The following is an 11,305-nucleotide window of genomic DNA, read 5'->3' as shown; positions in this document are numbered from 1 at the left end:
ATGGATCCCAGGGATGGATCCAGGGATGGATCCAGGGGATGGATCCCAGGGGTGGATCCAAGGGGTGGATCCCAGGGGTGGATCCAGGGGATGGATCCCAGGGAATGGATCCCAAGGGGTGGATCCCAGAGCATGGATCCCAAAAGATGGATCCCCAAGGGATGGATGCCAAAGGATGGATCCAGGGAATGGATCCCAAGGGGTGGATCCCAAAGGATGGATCCCAGGGCATGGATCCCAAAGGATGGATCCCCAAGGGATGGATGCCAAAGGATGGATCCAGGGAATGGATCCCAAGGGGTGGATCCCAAAGGATGGATCCCAGGGCATGGATCCCAAAGAATGGATCCCCAAGGGATGGATCCCAAGGGATGGATCCCAGGGAATGGATCCCAGGGGTACAAAACACCCCAATCCGTTGCTTCTGGTGGCTGTCAGCTGTGGGAGGTCAGGGAGGTGCCGGAGCAGCGTGGCCATGGAGCCCCCCAGGCTGGTTTTGGGGCAGCCCAGGGGGGCTGGGATGGTTCCCAGGTGTGTGTGCTCACCCCTCACAGAGGGCCAGTGCAATGCAGGGTTGTTGTTCTGCACCTGCTGGTGCTGACAGGCTATAAATAGGATAAAACAGAATTGGCTGGAAGATTTCTGGAAACCCACTTAAAACTCTGAACCACGTTTGTTTTATTTTCAGTTTTCATCCCTAAATAAACAAAGACTCCTGGAATGTGCGTAATCCGCAGCGGTGCCTCCATCAGCCTTCTTCATTTGCATCTCTTCCTTTCAACTTCTGACGTACATTTTTATCCAGAGGAAAAAAATCAATGTTACTTTCATTCTCCTTAAGCCCATTTTTGTACTTTTCCTTGACAAATTATCCTTTTAATTTGGAGTCTGGGAAAGAGACTGAAAAGCTTTTTTTTTCTGAAGGCTGAGACCTCATTGTCAAAGTAAAATGAAATCATCCAGTCCCACAGACCTAGAGTTTTTTGTAAGCACAAACCTCTAAAGAAATAGTGGTGGAGCTGTTGTTCAGAGCCAGTGCAGCAGGCAGTGATGGTAACAAGCCTGCCAGTGACAGAAGCAAGCAGAGATAATTTAGCACACACCTCTCTTTATTCTTGCTGTTTGAAAAGGCCTGGTCTCTATAGCAGCACCACTGTGGATAAATATTGCCTTTGTTTCCTTTCCTTCTGGGGGTAAATTTACTTTTCCCTCTTCAGATAGCAACTCTCATCCCAGACTCTGCCTCTCCCGTGGGCCAAATTCACCCTGGAGCGTGAATATCTCATGACAGGAAAGTATTGGATTAAGAAAAAATAAAGCAAACCTAAATCTGTTATTATTCTGGTTGTCTTTAACCAGAAGGTGCTACAGGCATAAGAAAAAAAAAATCTGTGGGCCAGTAAGACCAGGATCAGCCCCAGCTGTTCTGAACTCGGGAAGAACATGGTCCAGCAGTATTCCCTCAGGTGTGTTTGTGACACCCTCAGCCCTAAGCTGAGGCAGCACTTGGCAGGACTGGGGGATGGACAGACACTGGGATGGCTGTGGGATGGACAGACACCAGGGATGGCTGTGGGATGGACAGACACTGGGATGGCGGTGGGATGGACACTGGGATGGCTGTGGGATGGACACTGGGAATGGCTGTGGGATGGACAGACACTGGGATGGCTGTGGGATGGACAGACACTGGGATGGACAAGGAAGGAATTCTGCTCCTCCAGAGAGGGTGGACAGCCCCCAGCCCTGCTCAGGGCATTGGGGCTGCAGCTCCCCACGCACACAGAACCATTGCATCAGCTCTTGAGGAATAACTGTGGCTCACAGCAGGGCACAGAAGCATTTTCCAGGAATTAGAAAAGTTATCCATTGACTCAGAACGAAGTCATGCTCTGAGTGCAGCAAATAATTATTCCTGCCCACAGTGCAGCATCGGGGAAGATTTTAACGAGTCATTATGTGGTGGCTTTCAGAGGGAGCTAATTGGATGTCTCCAGGTCAGTGCCTAAGTACTGTTACTCCCAGCAAGAGAGGGAAAGACCAGCAGTAATCTCTGTAATTAAAATGGAATGGTGTGTGCTCAGCCCCTCCCGAGAGAGCCAGCCCAGCCCCGGGAGCTGTGCACTGCGCCTCTGCAACTGCAACTGCACATCTGCAACTGCACCTCTGCAACTGCTCCTCTGCAACTGCAACTGCACCTCTGCAACTGCCCCTGTGAGCCAAGCCCAGGGCAGGGTGTCAGCGAATCCTGCAGCTCAGCCTGCCTCAGCCCTGCTGGCAGAGCAGCTGTGTCCCTGTCCCTCTCTGTGTCCCTGTCCCATCCCTGTCCCTCTCTGTGTCCCTGTCCCATCCCTGTCCCTCTCTGTGTCCCTGTCCCATCCCTGTCCCTCTCTGTGTCCCTGTCCCTCTCTGTGTCCCTGTCCCTCTCTGTGTCCCTGTCCCTCTCTGTGTCCCTGTCCCTCTCTGTGTCCCTGTCCCTCTCTGTGTCCCTGTCCCATCCCTGTCCCTCTCTCTGTCCCTGTCCCTCTCTGTGTCCCTGTCCCTGTCCCTCTCTGTGTCCCTGTCCCATCCCTGTCCCTGTCTGTGTCCCTGTCCCTGTCCCATCTCTGTCCCATCCCTGTCTGTGCCCCTGTCCCATCCCTGTCCCTGTCCCATCCCTGTCCCTGTCTGTGTCCCTGTCCCTGTCCCATCCCTGTCCCTGTCCCTGCTCCCAGCACAGACCCCCGAGCATGCAGAGCTGGCCCAGCCAGGGTGTGCAGTGCCCTGCAGGGCAGAGCAGGCTGGGCAGAGGGGAGGGGGATCCCTGCTGGGCCAGGGAACCTCTCAGGGTGCCAGGGCAGCCCTCCCCAGCCCTCCTCAGCACTGAGATTTGTTAATTAACAGATCCCCATTAGGCAGAGCAGCCCCACGAGCCTGGGCTGCACCAGGCAGCCCCTCAGCTCTGGGTGTCCTTGTTCTTGTGTTTTCCTTGGCAGGTGAGCTCAACAACATGCCAGAGATGAGAAATAACACCCCGAGCTTCCCTTTGCTGGGGACAATCAGCTCCAGTCTCGCTGCACCGTGTTGCAAAAGCAAGCAGCTCTGCCAAGTGCCTCTCCCCTGCTGCTGGTCCTGCAGAGCTCTGTTAGCCCCTGGAATCCTCACAGGAATGCCAGTGCAGCCTCAGCTGATTTATTCCATTTCCTCTCGCTTCCGTCTGGAGTGCTGTAGAGAGATTTGGGCAATGCCAACACTGCTCCAATCTTCTGAGGTACCAGTGGCTGGAAAACCATAAACCAGGAGGAGTGAGACTGAAAAACAAATGCAGACAGAATTCAGTACAAAACACCCCAAAGCACATCCATAAAAACAACCGCCTGAATTAATTATTAAAGTGATTTTGTACACTCTACGCCACAAATTGCAAAACTACCTAAGTGACTCCCAGATATCCCCAGTGAAAATCCCACCCTGCCATCAGCTCTGCTCTGCATCTCCTGGCCATGGCACTCTCCACGAGGGGACAGCTCAGTCACCTTCCCAAATGGGATCTCACCTTCCCAAATCTCCTTCCCAGGAGCAGGGATCTCTCCCCCACACGCTGTGCTGCTGCTCCAGTGCCCATTCTCCAATTAAACTGGTCCAGTTTATCTTCCTGGCTGACAGAAAAAAGAGTAGCAGCCAAGAGCTCATTAATATCTTTCTGTCAGAGCACTGCTAAGCTAAGATTTGATCAGCAAAGCAATCAGACCTTGTTATAGCTATGACATGGCATTGCAGAGATTATTTAAAGGCTGGAAATATGGAGATTTTCCTTAAATGTGTATGAAATCAAATGAATCTTTACCTTTTGCTGTCCTAGAATGCCTGCAGATGCAGGGGAGCAGGGTGACCTCAGAGTGTGTTTGTTCCTGCAGAGGGACCATCCATTTGTGAGTTATTTCAACAGATTTGTCAAGACAGTGCTGGTTTATCTATTTTATGAGAGAAACCACGAATGCTAACATTGTTCTTCAGTTCCCAGCAGCCATGAGATCCACGGTTGTACAGTGCACCCCTCCTTAGCCAGATGAGACACAGAAGTGGCAAAAAGCACAGATTCATTGGGCTCGTGCTGGAAAATGACTCTTCTTTATTTGTTTGGTGGCAGCTTCAGGAGCCACAGCAGCAGAGCCCATCCCTGCTGCACGAGGACAAACAATCCACAGTGCTAATTAAACCTCAATTTGCTCAGAATCTGAGACAAAAAAAAACCAAAAAAGCCAAATTAAAAGAGCTGTGATCATCTGTGCACTTCCCTTCTGTCCACGTCGTGCCAGCAGAGCAGGACAAGCTCTAGGTGCCACGAGACCCACAGGGCAAGAGGGACAGGAGAGCTCAGAGCTGTCAGAGCCTGGCCCAGGATGGAGCTGGGACCCCCCAGCAGCTCCCACTGGCTCCAAGGCTCTTCTGGCAGGGATTCCAATGGCAAAGCAAGCCCAGAGCTGCCATCCCTGAGTTCCAAAGGTGTGCAGCTGCAGCCTGCTGCCAGGAGGGCTCAGTCAAACGGGAAATGCCAAAAAGTCCTGCTCGTTTTTGGATAAATCCATCAGAAGTGCAGTAAACGTGAAGGGCTGACCCACAGTAAACTGCCACTGAAGAACCTGACCTTATTCTTATGGCTTCTGCAAGAATTATTCTCAGAGCAATATTTCATAAACTTAATAAGAGGGAAAAGAATCTTATTAAGCAGAAAGCTGGTCTACATTTTGTGGTGATTTTGCTGTAAGCAAGTCCTGGAGCTGAGCAGTAATTAGGTGTAATAACTGCATTATGCAAGTCTTGCTTCTTGTATGTGTGGTTCCATTCTGAATTATAAGAATCACACACAGGTTTAACTTTGAATTTATTTATATTGATTTTATCACGTAGTAGGAAAGCTGAACCTCTCCATGAGATATCTCACCTGGCCTCTACTGCATTTTATTTTATCAACTGTTAATAGTTTCAGTAGTTATTGAGTCATAATAAGGTGAAATTAATAGCCTGGATTTAGCAAAAGAGATGTTCAGGTTCACCATATGGAAGATTTATGTACTGTTTTAGAAAGAAAATAGTATTATGGAGCCATATACTTCCCAAAAAAGAGAGTGACCCACTGGGCAATTTTAGAAGCAGGAGCAAAAGCATTTCTTTCAGAACTGCATATGGATAAAAATTAATGAGTTCCTGTATTATTTGTGCTCCCAGTTTATCTGAGACAAACACATCACAAGTTCATGTATGTGAGAGTTTCACAGAGCTGCACCTCTTTCACAAAGGAAGAATTGAAGAGATCAGAAGGAAACTCCACCAAGGTCCCCAGAGCAAAGCACAGAGCTGGGAATTCCTGTGTGTGTGCTGAGCCCAGAGCTGGGAATTCCTGTGTGTGTGTGCTGTGCCCAGCCCCAGCTCAGAGCTGGGAATTCCTGTGCCAGCAGCCCCAGAGCCCTGCCTGGGATTTGGGGCTGTGATTCCAGCACTGACTCTGCTCACACTCACTTTTCCACACCTCCCACCGAGCTGAGCTCTCCCTGGGCCCATTCCACCGTCACTCTCCAGAGGGTTCCCTTTCCAAAGGGAAGCTCTCCAGCAGTGAACATGTGCATTTTTTTGCTGTTGGAAATGTTCTGCTTTGCAGACACAACAAACACAGAGGGAAAAGCAGCCCAGGCTGAGCAGGGATTTCCCCGGTGCCCAGAGGAGCCCAAATCTCTCTGTCCCATCTCCCCATGTCCCATCCACTGCCTTATTTGCAGAAATACTGAGATAAAATCATTTCCATTCTACTGCATCCCCCCAGCTTTTAGTAACAGCAATTACAGGAGTCATGCACAATGGCTTTTGCCTAATAAATTTTTTCCTTTGTACTGTCAAAATCATTTTAAAAGCTGCAACACAATATATAATTTTGCATGAATCAAAAGTATTATGACTAAGATAATTATTTCCCATCCACTGGTATTAAAAACTGACTGAGCTAGAAAAAGAGATGTAATGCAAGTTGATCTCCTCTTACATATATTTCTGAACAGAAATAAATGACTGAAAATTGTGTGCCAGGTGACATTTGACAGTTTGAGTGATCTATCATCAGGGAACCAGTAGATTTAGTTTGGATTTAAGGACCCTCTTGCCCCTGAAGTGTTTCAGAGCTCAGGTTCTGTTCAGGTTCCAGCCTGAGGCAGAGGCAGTAATGCAGCATTTAGGAGCATTATCCATTCTCACTCACAAAGCTGAACAATGCTGCTGCTTAAGCACACGCTTGGGAAGGCATTTCTCAGATCCTTGCAAGGCTCTTTCAGTTCAGTAATCTGAAAAAAAACCATGATATGTTTTTGGAAGCCTGCCAGAGTCATGATAAATAATCCACTGGTCCTGATAGTTTCAATACAGCAGTTCCCTGAAACTCCTTTCAGCCCGAGAACCTCCTGTGAACATTTTCCACTGCTCCTGTTGATACACAATATAAATTAGTTACTTAAACACACTCGAAGTCCTGCATTTTACCAAACATTTTGGAATATGGACATTTTAAAAGCTGGTTCCTGGTTCAGAGCCACAGTTACAATCCTTGGCTGCAAAGAAATGCAAAGGGAAAGCATCACCTGCAGACAGAAATTCTCCTGTTCATCCTTTTCCAGGGAGTCACTCACACACCCAGAGCAGGCAGGAGCTGTGCTGAGCACACAAACACGAGCATGCAGAGGTTCCTCTCCTCACCCAGCAGTGCCAGGGCTCTCCAGGCTGGGTTGGAGCAGAGGCTGCCCAGCCAAGCACCTGAGATGTCCCTGAGGAGGAAAAGCTGAAACCACACCGAGGAGTGGCTGGGCACATCCACACCTCTCTCCTTCAAATTACATTTATTTCTCCAAATTGAAGAGTTTTCTGCCCAGCTGAACCCCTGACTTCAGCCTGGTTTCCAGTTCATTTCCTGCTGGTTTCCCGGTTTCTTGGCAGGGTAAGAGTTGATGCTGGTGCCGCAGGCAGCCCCTCCTGCTCAGAGTCCTGCAGCAGCCCCAGGGGCCAGCACACAGCACCCAGCCAGGGCAGGATCCAGAACACTTCCCCATATAAATTAGTTACTTAAACACACTCGAAGTCCTGCATTTTACCAAACATTTTGGAATATGGACATTTTAAAAGCTGGTTCCTGGTTCAGAGCCACAGTTACAATCCTTGGCTGCAAAGAAATGCAAAGGGAAAGCATCACCTGCAGACAGACATTCTCCTGTTCATCCTTTTCCAGGGAGTCACTCACACACCCAGAGCAGGCAGGAGCTGTGCTGAGCACACAAACACGAGCATGCAGAGGTTCCTCTCCTCACCCAGCAGTGCCAGGGCTCTCCAGGCTGGGTTGGAGCAGAGGCTGCCCAGCCAAGCACCTGAGATGTCCCTGAGGAGGAAAAGCTGCACAGCTGAAACCACCCCGGGGAGTGGCTGGGCACATCCACACCTCTCTCCTTCAAATTACATTTATTTCTCCAAATTGAAGAGTTTTCTGCCCAGCTCAACCCCTGACTTCAGCCTGGTTTCCAGTTCATTTCCTGCTGGTTTCCCGGTTTCTTGGCAGGGTAAGAGTTGATGCTGGTGCCGCAGGCAGCCCCTCCTGCTCAGAGTCCTGCAGCAGCCCCAGGGGCCAGCACACAGCACCCAGCCAGGGCAGGATCCAGAACACTTCCCCCTGGATCTGCACAGGAATATGGGGGAGGTTGGCAGCACGAGGCACTGGAGTAAAATCTCAAGGGTTTGTAAATTAATTTTAGTCGCACCGGGCACCTTGCAAACACAAACACAACGTCCCCAGAGCTGTGCTTGGAGGAGGGATGTGTTACTCCTCGCTCCTCCAGTGCCACTAACACGACACAGACATGCAGGAGCTCCTCAGGAGCTCTCCTGGATGATTTGCAGCAAGGACAAACAGAAGCAGAATGGGAGAAGAGCCTGGTGCTGCCTGTGCACAAACACAAAGCTCCCAGCGAGCTGTACAAGGAATAAGGCTAAAGGAAAGCTTCTCTGCCAACACAAACACCTGAGGAGCTGTTAAATGATTGAAGGTGAGAGTAAGGTATCTCAGTGTAATCCCCTTTCTGCTGCAGACCTTGTGTGATCTAACCCAGGTGGCTGCAGGTGGGATCCTGCTGACCAGAGTGAACACCAGTGCCAGGGTTCTGTAAAATGGGAATTGAGCCCTGAGTCTCCCACTGAGACAGTTTATCCATGGTGGGCACCCAGATTTCCTCCCAAGCACCTCAGCTGGCATTAAAGGATCCATAAGGGGATTAAATTCATGTTTGCCTCAAGCAGGGCAGGTGAGGAAATCTTCAGCATTCTTTGGCAAAAGGCACCAAACCCAAACACTCCTGTACCTGCTCCCTGTGCTCCAGGGGAGCTGCACTGGGAGCTTTGAGAGCCTCCTGGAAAAGCAGCTCTGAGGCCTTTGGGCAATTCCTGGTGGCTGGCAGAGCTCTCCCTTCCCTGGGCACTGCAGGGGCACAGGGGGGGCTGGCAGGGGCAGGTGCCCAAGCAGGATCATGGTCTGCAGGCAGGGAGGCTCTGCTGAGGGCAGGAGGGAATGCAGGATGAAGGAGCAGGAACTGAGTGCAGCCCCCTGCTATTGATCCCTGTGTGATGATCCCTTTGGATCCAAGCATCTCTGAGTTCCAGGCCTGGTAAATTGCTGGTTTGCCTGGGTTATTTGTAACACAAGTCAGGGACAGGTCTGGGAGCTCTCTCCGTAGGAAGGTGCACTCCAGAAGCACTGCACTGAGAGTAATACTGCTGTTCATGAGAACAGACAAGAGAAGCAGCAACAAAAATGCCTGCACAGGCCATAAATCAGCAAGGAAATGTGTCACCATGCAGTGACAGGAGGGTTGGGTCCACTTGCAGGAAATCTGCTCCCCTTGAGGGGCCAGAGCTGCCCTCAGTGCCGTGTCCTTGCCCTCAGGGGATGGCAGCAATATTGCAAACAGCAATTACCTCCCACCCAAAATCATTCAGGCTGGCACAGCCCTCTTGGACAAGTTTTTTTTTGGCACTGGAAGCCATCAGGAGCCCCCAAAGCCATCTCTTCTCCAGGCTGCACAAGTCCAGGTGTCTCAGCAGAGCAGGTACTCCCTGCACTGACCATCCTGGTGGTCCTTTTTGAACACACTCCAGCCTGGGGATGCTTTCCTGACCTGAGTGCCCAAAATGAGTGCAGTTCTTCAGCAGAAAGGAGTTTAGCCTCCTGATTTGTTTGGGAGGTGGGAGATGAAAGGTGCTGTGAAGTTAAAATCCCTTGTTTGGCTGGCAGCACTGCTCCTGAGTGTGGAATCCACCTGAGTGCAGAATGATGCTGGAATTATCTTAAAAAGCCAGAGAAACTGATAGAACAGGATTTCAATGTCAGCAATCAAAGGAACAGAAGGAAAAGCAGCCACAGGCTATAAAAGTAATGAAAGTGGGATTAAATTTTTTCTCTGCAGCACTGCCAGTTCCTCAAGGAGCACGAAGTAGCTGATTGACTCTGGGAATCCTTGGCCAGTCCTCCATGAACAGCTGATCACTGCAGGAAAAACTGCTGGGGCACTCCTGCTCACCCTCAGGGGCAGGGACCATCTCTGCTTCCCCCAGGAATTCTGTGCTCTTGAAGGATGTGGGGAGGCAGGCCTGAAGAGGGACACCCCCCATTTGCCAGGGCAGATCTAATGTTGGCCACAGTCAGTGGCCTCACAGCCACTGTCACTCTGATGTCCACAAAGTCCTTGGCCTCACCTGAGCCAAGCCAGAGTCCACAGGAGGGGGTACAGTGGGTACCAAGCAGGCTGCAGGACTTTCACATCACAATAAGAACCATTTTCAGTCACTAGTGCTCAAAACTGGACTTGGGAACTGCTTACTTGCAGTGGAGAGTTCCACTCCTGTCTGTGTCCGGGTGGAAATGGGATCCTGATGCAAACAGCACAGTCAGGGATGATTTACTGGATAGCAGAAAAACTGCATTAATCATATGGGGTGGCAGTGAGTTGTCCTTTTGTGCCTCCTCCTTTAGGATTGCTGTGACTCCATGGGCAAACAGAACCCAGAGAAATCAGAGCTGAAGGGTGCTGGAAATTAGGGCTGAAAGGTGCTGGAAATCAGGTCTGAGGTCCTGGGAATCAGGGCTGGCACGTGCTGGAAATCAGGTCTGAGGTCCTGGGAATCAGGGCTGGCACGTGCTGGAAATCAGGTCTGAGGTCCTGGGAATCAGGGCTGGCACGTGCTGGAAATCAGGTCTGAGGTCCTGGGAATCAGGGCTGGCACGTGCTGGAAATCAGGTCTGAGGTCCTGGGAATCAGGGCTGGCACGTGCTGGAAATCAGGTCTGAGGTCCTGGGAATCAGGGCTGGCACGTGCTGGAAATCAGGTCTGAGGTCCTGGGAATCAGGGCTGGCACGTGCTGGAAATCAGGTCTGAGGTCCTGGGAATCAGGGCTGGTAAGTGCTGGAAGGTGCTGGGAATAGGGCTGAAGGGTGCTGGGAATCAGGGCTGAAGGGTGCTGGAAATCAGGGCTGAAAGGTGCTGGAAATCAGAGCTGAAGGGTGCTGGGAATCTGCCCTGCCCCAGGCATGGTCACAGCCGGTCCTGAGAGCTCTTTACCCAATCTTTTCTTTGAATCTCCACTGGGCAGATTTACAACCTCCTGAGATTCCAGCTACTCTCCATCTACTCACAGGGCAATAGTGTTTCTGGTTTGTTTGTTTTTTTCCCTGATATCTAAAGCAATCTCCCTAATTGCACTTCAGCAAATTGCTTTTTGTCCCATCATTTGTGGTCAGAGGACAAGTGTTTACTGTCATCTTTGCAAATGTGTTTATACATTTGAAGACAGGTGCTGAGTCCTTACATAGTGTTTTCTTTTCCAGCTCAAAATAATGAATTCCAGCCTTGCACACAGCTTACATTTCCAAGCCTCCTGCAGTTGTGGTTGCTGTTCTCTCTGCTCTGCCTCCATCTCTGTGTCAGGGTGAGTGCAACGCCTGAGCCTGGCCGGAGCGCTGCAGCCGAGCGTGGCCGGCGCTGACTGAGCACAAATAACAAATAACAAACGACAAATGACAAATAACGCCCTCTGATGTCCCCCGGCTGCTCCGGGAGCTGCTCTGCAGCGCTGCCCGGGCTACGAGACTCCAGTCTGAGTCTCCTCTGCAGCCTGCGTCCCTCGCGGTGCCCATTTCACGTGTGGTGTTCCTCGTTTGTGGCACACCTCATCGTTTTCTCCCCTTCAGCTTCGCTGTGTTGAGTTCAGACAGGCTCTGCAGGACCTCGGGGTATTTGAAATCTCA

The sequence above is a fragment of the Onychostruthus taczanowskii genome, unplaced genomic scaffold, assembly GCF_017590055.1.
Source record: "Onychostruthus taczanowskii isolate IOZ18803 unplaced genomic scaffold, ASM1759005v1 scaffold57, whole genome shotgun sequence".
Taxonomy (NCBI): Eukaryota; Metazoa; Chordata; class Aves; order Passeriformes; family Passeridae; genus Onychostruthus; species Onychostruthus taczanowskii.
Note: the sequence above shows the minus strand (reverse complement) of the source record.